Genomic DNA, 12,040 nt, shown 5'->3' on the forward strand with positions numbered 1-12,040 from the left:
TGATCAGGTTTCACACTTATACGACAGGGATAGGGATGACAACACCCTAGTAGATGAGAAGTTTGGTTTGAGTCCTAATGCTATGTTTGTCAAAGAAACAATATCAGTGTGACAGAGGGCCAGCTCAGGGCCGGATCTCAACATCAGCCTGCCTACCTTTCTAGGGCAGTCTGCCCTGCCTTGTCTGTCATGCCTTCTTGTATTAAACTAGATGTTGAACGCATGAGGCTGCCCATTTAGTGCCCTGATGCTTAGGGCATTATACATGGCTCTGACGTTCCCTATACCATGTCCCATGACGTGCAGATGACATACAAAATACTAGGCTCCACTGGCCCAAACTACCCATTGTTCACTACCCCTGGCTCCCTTGCTGAGCTGTACCACTTGGCCTCTGGCACAACTGCGGCCTCAAGCATCCGTAGACTTACCTTGGCCATTCTGTTCCCTCCCTGAAGTTTCAACTTGCGCCCTCATACTAGGGCCTTCCACTTACGCCATCTCACTGCGGCCTCCTGTGTAAGTTCACATCTGTGGGGCCAACTCATGCGCAGCCCTTCAGGTCACCCCTGCAACCCTACTCTGCACGCCTCCAGTGCAGCCCTTCAGGCCCGTCTTAGCAGACCCTACTCTACACCCCTCATACACAGCCTTTCAGGCCACCACTGCACACCCTACTCTGTGTAGTCCTCTGCACACTCTCCTGCCCCCTCTCACTGGGACCACTAGAGTTTGCACCTCATGGGGCTCAGGTGCCTCTTCCTAGGTTTGCCTGGCTCTACAACTTAGGCATGCCTGGCCCTACATACCTGTCCCTACAACTGAGTTACCCACCAGGGGCTAAGGCTATAAGGTGCCCCATACTCACCTTTCACTAGGGAGGCAATTGGTATGGCATTTACTGGGGACTACCCCACCACAGGCAGCCCCACCATACTATCCAACCCTAGCAGGGTTAGGTTATGCCCCAGCACCAGGAAACTCCTGCCATCCAAATAATTCCTTCTCTATACCTCCAAGGTTTTATGTGAGCCGCAGCTCCAGCCAGGTGATGTTCTCCCCTTGGCTGCTAGCAGCAAACTGGTGTCTTCCCTGCTCAGGCCTGCTCTTATTGCCAGCAACTGAGCCCTCCTTCCTAATCAGGCAGTCCCCTGCCAGCCCTGTGATACCTGACTGGGGAGTGCAGCCACCTGCAGACTGTTCTGCTGCTAGGTCTAAGCCCTTAAAGAGGCAGGTACCAAAGGTGCTCTGTCACAATCAGAAACGTCCAACGGTAGTCTGGCAGATTTTATTCAGCATTGAACATCATCATTTGTGTTTACTTTTTGGGATGGATGACTATACAGGTAGGGGAAATGCTCAACATTCTCCAAGGATTGCCCTCCATTTGTAATATGTAAAGGAAAAGCCGGTATAATTCCGGTATAATTGGAAGAGGTTTGCAAAGTATGTTGGTTTTCATGAAGTTGACAGTGAGTCCAAGCATTTCATACACTCCACAGAAGCAGTCAAGAGTGATCTGGAGCTCTTCAACTGAGCTGGCACATGCAACAAACATCTGCACACTGAAAATCAGTTATGGAGGTGTTCTTTATCTTAGATTTGGAACAAAACCAGTTGACATTAAAGAGATTCCCATCCATGTGATCCTGAAGGCTGACTCCAGATGGAAGTCTATCAGCAATGAGATGCAAAATAGCTATGATATAGATGGAAAAATGTGTTGGAGGAATTATGCATCCTTGCTTGACTACAGTTCTAATGGTGAAGGGGTCCATTTCTGAGTCATTGCTTAAGACAGTTGCTGTTATGTCATCATGAAGAAGTCTAGTAATGGTAACAAATTTTGGTGGGCTTCCAAATCTCATCAGCATCTTCCATCTCTCTGTTGATTGAAACAAAAGCCTTAGTGAGGTCAATGAAGGCCATGTAATGTCTTCAGTATTGCTTGTAGCACTTCTCCTGCAGCTGTCTAGCAAAAAAGATCACGTCTGTTGTACCTCTGAATGGTATAAAACCACTTTGGGATTCAAATAGAATGTGAGCCAGGGGAGTGAATCTGTTGAGGAAAATGAGGGCAAGGATCTTTCCACATACAGACAGCAGTGCAATGTCATGGTAATTGCTGCAATCTAATCTATCTCCTTTCTTGAATATGGTGATGATTCTGGCATCTCTCAAGTGACTGAGAATCTGTTAATGTTTCCAGATTCTCAGAACAATGGCATGTAGTTGGTGAGAGAGCTTTTGTCTGCCATGAATATACATTTCAGCTAGTATTCCACCCAAACCACATGAATCTTAATGGAGTATTGTGGAATGAATGGCTTTGGTAGTATCATTTTCAGCATTAGAATCTTGGTCCAGAAGCTATTGAAAGTGTTCCTTCCACCATGCATTGATGGGAGAGCTGTCCTTCAAGACTGTTGTTCCATCACCAGATTTCAAAGGGATGGCTCCTTGTGTCCTTGGCCCATAGATAGCTTTAGTTGTACTGAATAAACTGCATACTGTGGCTGTCAGCAAGTTTTTGGATCTCTTGCTTTGTCCTCCACTACTTATTCTTCTGCTCTCAAATTTTCCTCTGGGCCTTGGTTTTAATGAGGCAATAAGTGTTTTGCTTCTGTTTGAAGTTGATATTCTTCCAAACTTTGAAAGCTTCACTTTTTCTGTTAATGATTTCCCCTATCATTCTCATGGAACCAATTCTGATGTTTCATTGTGGAGAAACCTAGAGATTCTTTGCATATTTCAGGGATGCCTTTCTTGCAGCTCTCCCAGTGATCAGTGATGTCAAGATCATCAAGGAGGTTGAAGAGTTTTTCACTGAGGCACTTCTGGTGATGATCACTTTTAGCAGGAGTTTTCAAGTACTCAGTATTGAACCTCTTTCTTGGTTGCTTCTTTTCATGATGGAATACATCAAATGATGATTCATCCAGTAGTCCTTTGTGCTGGTCATAGCTCTGATGATATGGATGTTGTGATGGTCCCAGACATGCACTATGATAGAGTCAATCAGGTGTTTTGAGTGGGAGATGAAGATGTCTTCCTTTTGTTGCTTTGGCAGGATAAAGAGCTTATGATGATGAGACGCCATTCCAAACACTTGCTCATAAAAAGAATTCCATTTGGATTGGCTTTTCCCACCCCTTCTTTTCCAAGTGTTCCTTTCCATAGGTAAGGGTCCCTGCCCACTGTAGCATTTAAATCACCTGAAATAATTATTTTATTTTCTTTGGAGACAGATGACAGCACTTGACTGAGTTTATTTAGAATAGGATACTTCTGTTTCATCATCTGCATCAAGGGTCAGGACATACACATGGATAACTACTGCATGTTGTCTGTTGCTCCATTGAAGATAAAGGCTCATGAGATGCTCATGGGTACCAACCAGATATTCCAGCAGCTGAGTAACCTTTGTCTTGATAGCAAAACCAATGCCATGGTTGTGTCTGTCTTTTTCAGTTTTTCCTTTCCAAAAGAAGGTATAGTTACCACCATGTTTAGTGGTCTCACTAACTGCAGCAATGTCAATATTAACTTTTGCAAGTTCTCTGGCCACTAGTGCTGTTTTTCAGTTCAGTCAATCACTGTTAGGATTGTCCACCAGGGTGTGAATGTCTCAGACCACTGGAAAATCAGGTAAAGTGAGACAGACTACGTTTAGGGCACCTTTTCTAGCCCGCATCCCATTAGGGTGAGCAGAGTAGCTCCTAAATAGACCTGGTCAGTCATGATTGCAGCTGCTGAATTGCACACCTGTCTCAATTCCAAGTACAAAAGGACATTCATACAAATGCTCTCCATGTAGTTGGTAACTAGGGGCTTCTGGCATCTGCCCCTATCACCATTTGCCCATTGTTATAGGACTTGCTGTTGATGGAAGATGCCTGTGTAACCCGGGTGGTACTCCAAAAGGTACCCCCTCTCCAATTGAACAGCTCAGAGCAGGTGCACTGTGGGAGGTGTAGGGACTCTCCTCCCCTAATAGAGCAGAGCCAGACCACCAATGGGGCCTTAACCATATACCTTTTAATGAGAGAACAATACTGGGAACATAACAGGCATAAACCAGGGGGTATAGGTGACACTACAAAGCCCCGAGGGGGCAGGATTCAACAAAGGTTAGACACTTACAATCATTGACAAAAGACAGGGTTAACAAAATATAAAACACAAACAGCAAAACAAACAATACTGGTTGGTGAAATATAAAAGGCGCAAAATGTCAAACAACAAGGAATATAGAGCCTAGGTAATGCGACCTGAAGGAGTGGGACCTACAGGTAGCAGTGAGTGAAAGTCTGTTCACCAGGGCCCCCCTTGGGGTCACCAGGAACAATGGCCACAAGCTGAGGGAGGATAGGTTTAGGTTAGATATTAGGAAGAACTACTTCACTGTGAGGGTGGCCAGAGCCTGGAATAGGCTTCCCAGAGAGGTCGTGCTCTCACCTTCCCTGGAGATCTTCAAGAAGAGACTGGATGGGCACCTGGCTGGGGTCTTATGACCCTTCCCACCCCCAGTGCTCCTTCCTGCTAATGGCAGGGGGTCAAACTAGATGATCTGTCTAGGTCCCTTCCCACTCATTGATTCTATGAGGTACTCGGGGGTGGGGTGGGGGGGAGAAAGGAAACACAATGACCCCTTTCCACTGCAACAAGAACTTTTCCCTGTTACTTTACTCACCCCACCTGGGACCTGTACTCAGATCTCCCACATGGTAGGCAGGAACGCTACCACACAGCCACCAATGCTAGGGGTCTTCACCTTCCTGGAGCCCCAGCCTCATGTCAAGTTGCCTGGCCTCTTATGGGAGGAGCTGGAAGCAGAGCTGGGAACCTCTCAGGGCACTGCTCAGATCCTTGCTGGAGCAGGGGGAGCCTCTCCTGCTGGCCACAGCCTCTCATAAGGGATCCCGGAGCCCAGTGGGGAGCCTCTTCTGCCGGTCACACACTGTGCTGCTGAGGGTCCCACTGCTGCCTGCAGGTCCCACTCCTTCAGGTGCTTCTGGGGCAACTGCTCCCGCCCCGCTGGCTCAGCTCTTGCCAGCTCTTTGAATCTCCTTCCTTGTGGTCCCTCACTGGTCTTTCCTGAGTCAGCCCACGCTGCCCCTTTTATTCCCCTCCAGGTGACTAAAGGGGCCAATCAGGGGACATGGAGGGTGAGTCTCTGGGGCCTGATTGGTGAGGAAAGGGAATCCCAAGTCCTCCAATCATCTTTTGCCCTTTCAAAACCCCTGGGCTAAGTCACTGCCAGCTAGCACATCACACCTGCCTTTGGCTTTTTTAAATATGAATATGACATTGTGCACCAGCAACCACACGATCCTTCGTGGGAAAGAAAATGTAATCAGATGACAAGGAAAACCTAGACAATGGGAGGTTTCTGTTTTGCTACAACCTTCATCTGCTTTTGCAGCCATTGTGAAGTATTCCTTCTTCATCTGCCTGCTCCACTTCTGACAACTTTCATTTCTGTTTGTGAATCACTGTTTGTCTGGAAACCTCACTCTTGACCTTGCCATCATGGGTGACCCTTCCAGGAGTATAGAACTCCAGACAGCATCGCTCTCAAGGTCATTGCAAGGATCGCAACCTTGAAGTTGTGTAGTGCTTTGTATGCTAACAATGACCTTGAAAGCACTTGAATAGTCCAAGACAGTCAAAATAATTCTTCATGTGCTTAAATTTAAATAGGTTCTTAAGTGCTTTGCTGGATCAGGGCCTTATTATATATGAACATAGGACTGGAAGATACCTTCTGGGTCATTAAACCCAGTCAGCTGCTATTGCATAGAATATAATCCATAAATTTACCACATTTCCCCATTGCTTTTTTAAATCTTCCTTGCTCCTATTGAAAGGGTGAACTATCTGCATTTATTACCCTTCCCAGAAGATATTTTCCCCCTGCAATTAGATCTCTTCATCCTCGGGGATGTACTATAATAATGTTGCTAGGGCCAGTATGTTACAATCTAGCCCATGTCTCTCTCTTGCCATTGTCAGGAGTCTGTTGCATGTGGACCCTCACTGGGTTCCATGGGCTGCTAAGAAAAGTGTGCTTTGTTAGAGTCTAATCACTGTTTCTGAATCTGGGACACTCAAGCTGCTTCCTGTCTTGCTTTTTACTCCACAGCAGTGCACGTGTAGATGCTGACCTGGATGGGTGGGACACAAGGATGCTTCCACGTGGAGGCTGCTTGCTGACTAGCCCCACACTGGAACACCTCTGTGCCCCATCCAGGCCCTCCACAGCACATTGGCCCAGGTCAGAGCAGCCCCAGGCTGGCAGGCTGACCCTCTGGACCCTCTGCCAGCCAGGCTGCTCAATGTGCTGCAGTCCTGGGCACTCATGTAAACGTGGTACTCAGGAGTAATAAACTCTGGTTCACTAAGCACCAGAGTTTATCGCTTCACCTTAATAGCATGTGTAAGTGCACCCATTCACATATACCTGTATTTACTGAATCTAGTGATCACTACACTCCATAGCAGCCCAGTTACCCTAGATCCCAACCGGTGTCTGAGCTCTCCCTCATTGCTCATGTACACATCATCAGAGTTCCATCTAGAACCCTGGGCTTCTAGTTCATCCATTTGGGCAAATAAGCTAGGATCACATGCTTAACCTCAAGAAATTTTACCCTGGAAGAGCTTGAATGATACAAATCTTTGCAAAGAGCAAAAAGCCCTGTATGCAACCCTGTTCTTACCCCTCTGTGACCATGTCCAGATATGCAGGGTGTAACAAGTGGGAGTCCTGAGGCTGGTCGAGTCATTGGCCCATCCACCTGTCTCAGGGCTAACCACCTGCCGACCTCTCCTGCCACACCTTTAATTATATTAATTGGAAGGTGTTAACCAGACGAGAGACTGCCCATTTACTTGCCCTGATGCCCAGGGCATATATTCACAGCTCCAAACCTTCCCTTATACCATGTCCCATGCCTTGCAGATGGCATCCATGACCTAACACCCGGGCTATGATCCAGTGCCCCCACACTAGGGTTCTCATTCCTGTGCCCTCACACTGGGACCCTCACTCCAGTGCATCACGTTGGGACTCTCACTCCTGTGTCCTTACACTAGAACTCACAATCTCTGTGCCCTTACATCAGGACTCAATCCCTGTGTCCTCACACTGGGCTCCCAGCCCCTCCCTTTTCCTCGGGCTCCCTGCCTGGCTGAGGACCCTCATGGTCCCCTCACGTCCCCACAATGGGGTCTCATTCCCTGCCCAAAACTGGGCCTCAATTCCCTTTCCCAACACTGGATCTCATCCCACCCCACCCCCCAGAGCCTCACACCCAGCTCCCTTAGTATGCCTCAGGCCTCACTGTGAACCTGGGCTGTCTTTGGCCCCTTCACATGATCAGGACCCCACTTCAGGCTCCACACAGTAACTTCAGCCCTTGCTTTGTTCTTGTGGTGTGCTCCCCAAATTTCCCCCTCCATAGGGTAACCCACAAGGCAGCAGGGGCTGAAGCTTTTTGGCACCCCATACTCACTCTTCACTGGTAAGGCACAGGTACAGCATTTCCTGAAGATTGCCCCACCACCAGCAGTCCCACTATACCATCCAGCCCCAGCAGGGTGTAGTTTTAGGTCGTGCCCTAGGACCAGAAACCTCCAGCCATCCCCATAGTTCCTGCCCTGTACCTCCAAGATGTTACATGAGCAGCAGCTCCAGCCGGGTGATGTTCTCCCCTTGGCTGCTAGCAGCAAACTGCTGGCTCCATAGCTCAGGGTCTGCTTTTACCACAAACAGCTACGCCCTGTTGCCAATCAGGCAGTTGTGCCTGATTGGGAGTGTAGCCACCTGCAGGCCACTCTGCTGCTTGCCTACACCCCTGTGAGTAACAGAGCACAACTTGTGCTCTGTTACACAGGGGCACGCACTTGCAGTGGCACAAATTACCACAGCACATGCCCCTGTACATGCCCTTCATTGTGAGACAAATTGTCCTGCAACAGGCAAACTGCCCTTGGCCAGGTCCTCCTGGTTCTTCAGCCAGCAGGGGCCAGCAGTCTTACCTGGTGGTGTGCTAGAGCAATGGGGGCATAAGTCAGGCAGCACAACAGCCAACAGCCAGAGCATGGTTCTGGGTTCAGTCTCTGTGTGTGCCACGCACACATATTGGGTGTGTGTTGCGCTACTTTTTGTTTAGGTTTTTTTTGGTATTGGGAAATCCTGGTAGCAAATTTTGGCCTTGCGCTACAAATTTGCAGTGAGGAACACATTTTAATGTTCAGTGTGTGCAGTTTGTGGCACCACAAAGAGGCTTGTGGCACTGCAGACCACACATGCTTGCGCATCTGGATGTGGCCTGTGAGTCTGAGATTTATTAACAAGTCATGCTAGCCAGACAAGCTCCTGCCCTCTCTCCTGCAAATCCTTTGTACATATGGAAATGATGAGGCTTTCTGCACTTTTCTCTTCCTCTGCCCTGTGAACCACTGGCAAACTCCCACCCCCTTAAGTCATGCTTGCCCCACCTCCTATTCTGTCCCTTCAGGGCTTATTTACATAGCAGTAGAGGCTCAAAAATACCATAACCACCTTCTCTGCAGACATATTCCAAACCCTTGTGACACACTAAGGGAACCCTGGCTGAGACGTACTGTTGCCATAATGTAGATGACCCCTCAACAGAAGTACCATTGTTTTGTGGAGTGGACCCACAATTAAGAGGCAAAGTAATTTCTTCAGAGTTCAACCATGAGATGGTCCTTCCACAAGGTGTCAAGCACATCTCCCCAGCCAGGAAGCTGTCTAAAATTCATCATCAGGCTTGCTCTCTGGACATGAGTCTGGGGCTGGCTCCTGACGGCTGTGCTGAGTATACCTGGCACTAGTCTAGTAATGAACCCATGGCATTTTTTTAGCACATGGTGGAGTAGGAGCAAGTGGGTGGGGCATGCTTCTTGGCGATAGTCTTAGGATTGCCCTGGAGATCATACCTCTTAGGGCTGTGCAAAGCTATGGTCCCTGATTCGATTCGGCAGAGATTCAGCCCGATTTGGTGGCCAAATCTCTGAACTGAATCAGGAGACTCTTTAATCTCTCTGAATTGAACTGGAACCCTTTGAATTGATTTGTATAGATTCAGAAAGATTCAGAGATTCAGACATAGATGCAGCTTTAAATGTTTTTTCTACATACCTCTAGGTAGCAGGGGCTCATGAATGCTACCATGGTGGGGCGCAGAGAGTGTCCCACTGTAATTTCCTGTGCCTTTCACCCGTATGTTGAGTCTGGGTGGATTTTTCTGGCTTTGCCATTGCTTTAAGGAAGGAACAAACTTGTTAATGGAATGGACATGTGTCCCAGGAACAACAAGCAAAACAATCCAGGAACCACGCTTGCGGGACCCAGCAAGGACAGATACAAAAGGAAAAATAAAAATGGTTACTTACCTGTAGGGGATATAACACTGGAGGGGTGGAGGAGAGAGCCCGTGTGGTTCATGAGCTGTGCCTTTATTCAATTAAGGCCAGCGGGTGATGTCAGAGGGAATCACCAGCTGGTGGAAATAAAGGCAGGTACCGGCAAAGAAGCTGGGGGAGCAAGAGAGGTGGCAGAGGCTCCTGGTAGCATGCTGCGCCGGCACAATCAAAGGCAACCCAGGCAGGGAGTGGCAGCAGAGGCTGCGGGAGCTCCCTGCACCGGTAGAAATAAAATCGAACTCTGGACGGGGGAGAGAGCTCGGGGCAACAAGCTCCAAACATCATCGAGGGAACATGGTGTTGGAAGCTCTGGTCGGGGGAGAGACAAGGACAGAGACCCAGGGAGAGAGGCTGCAACTGACCCTGGGGATATGGAAGCTCATCTTCCCGGTTGCTCCCAGGTATTGGGCTGTGAAGACGGGCTGGGGATAAAGAAGGAAGGGAAACATCGGGGAGCGAAGTCAGGAAGAACCTCGCTGGGTACAGGTAGGAGAGCTGAGCAGATCGACTCCTATGACCCTGGGATTGCGGGTCTTTTTTTCTTTTTCCCTTTTGTTTTCTTTCATTGGTGCAAGGGTGCCCGAACAGGCCTCAGGAACAGACCCTGCCAGTAGCAGAGGACTCTGGACACAGAGGCCAAGCTAATTCGCCATCCCATTCACAGGAAGTGAGGGGACAATAGCCTAGAGCCTCGAAGAGGCAACAAAGCTTGGGAAACCCATGCTGGAGGAATGGCCGCCTTAAGACTCGGTGTCCCGTCAGATGTTGGTGCAAGGTTTGGGCTGTAGGGGAGGTGGAGAGCCAAAAACATCCAGCTAGCGATGTGATCACTCCTGAGGATCCTCCAGAGGCTACTCTCTCCACCGGTCATAGAATCATAGAATCATAGAATCAATGAGTCGGAAGGGACCTAGACAGATCATCTAGTCTGACCCCCTGCCATTAGCAGGAAGAAGCACTGCGGGTGGCAGGGGTCATAAGACCACAGCCAGGTGCCTATCCAGTCTCCTCCTGAAGATCTCCAGGGAAGGTGAGAGCACCACCTCTCTGGGAAGCCTATTCCAGGCTCTGGCCACCCTTACAGTGAAGTAGTTCTTCCTAATATCTAACCTAAAACTATCCTCCCTCAGCTTGTGGCCATTGTTCCTGGTGACTCCAAGGGGGGCCCTGGTGAACAGACTCTCCCCGAGTCCCTGCTGGTGGCCCCTGATAAGGTTGTAGGCAGCCACAAGATCCCCCCTCAGTCTCCTCTTGTGGAGACTGATGAGATTCAGGTCACACAGCCTCTCCTCATAGGGCTGGCCATAGAGGCCCTCAACCATACCAGTGGCCCTCCTCTGGACCCTCTCCAGGTTCTCCACATCCCTCTTGAAGTGCGGTGCCCAGAACTGGACACAGTACTCCAGCTGCGGCCTGACCAGCGCCGCATAGAGGGGGAGCAAGACCTCTCTGGACCTGTTAGTGATGCCCCTGTTGATGCAGGACAGGATGCAGCTGGCTCTGCCTATTGCTTTGTCACATTGGCAACTCATATTCATCCTGGAGTCAATCCTGACTCCAAGATCCCTCTCTGCCTCTTGTGGCGGGCCAGTAGGGGGTGCTCCTGCGTTGAGCCGCCCACCTCCCTGTGCCCGACCACCTTCCAGGCTTCGAATGCCTCCCTGGGGGCGCCTTATGTCTGGCTGACCCCCTTCCCAGAGCACACTTGCTAGCCTGGGGGTAACGTAGCTGCCACCACCCCAAGAATGGACTCACTCTCGGCCCTGTGTCCTTGGGGCAACACAGGCCTAATGTCCTACAGGTACTCGACCCAGTACAGGCACTTGGGGCACTTCCCCAAGTCAGGGGGCAAAAGTAAAGTCTCCCTTAGTCCACAGACCTAAGGGGTCTTTTAGGCATAATTTAGACCCACCCCTCAATAAGTCTCCCACACCAGTCACAAAGGAAGACTTTATTGGTTACAGGGGTAGGGTGAAAATAGGGTACAAGATTGAGCAATATCCTAGAAATCCTAAAGAGCAAACAGTCTGGCTGAGGTGGCCTTTTGATCACGCATCTGAGTTACTGTCAGCTAGATATCTAATCAGATCTCGAGTAGCTTACTCACAAACATCTTCCAGAGGCAGGTGAAGTTTCCCCTCTGGAGGCAGGCAGTTCCTTGCTCATGAGTTCTGTGGGAGAGAGCCAATTTTAGATGGTCATGCTCCTCTGTGTTCCCCTCATGGCTTCTGCCCCACCTCATGGCAGAAGAGACCACCTCCTAGCCCGTCCTAACTTATATAGCCCCTGTGACCTCATTCACCTGGTCCAGTGGAGGCCAGCTCCAGTTGGCTGTCTGCTAACCAATTTGAAATACATCACCAGTTACCAGGCAGATTCAAGCCTACCAGGTAGATGCCCCTCACCCAAGTACCTGATGCCAGTCATGTAGGCAGAGGGAGCAGGTTTCCCCGCTCCCTCAGGAATGCAGCCAGCTCAGGTTACCTAAAGAGACAGGCTGAGGTGTGAATCCTCTGTGCTGGCCCCGCTCTCCCCAAGACAAAGCGTAAGGTGTTTGTTGTGGGAGACTCCATCCTGCGGGGCA

This window comes from Crocodylus porosus, unplaced genomic scaffold (assembly GCF_001723895.1).
Source record: "Crocodylus porosus isolate Cpor-Errol unplaced genomic scaffold, CroPor_comp1, whole genome shotgun sequence".
Lineage (NCBI taxonomy): Eukaryota > Metazoa > Chordata > Crocodylia > Crocodylidae > Crocodylus > Crocodylus porosus.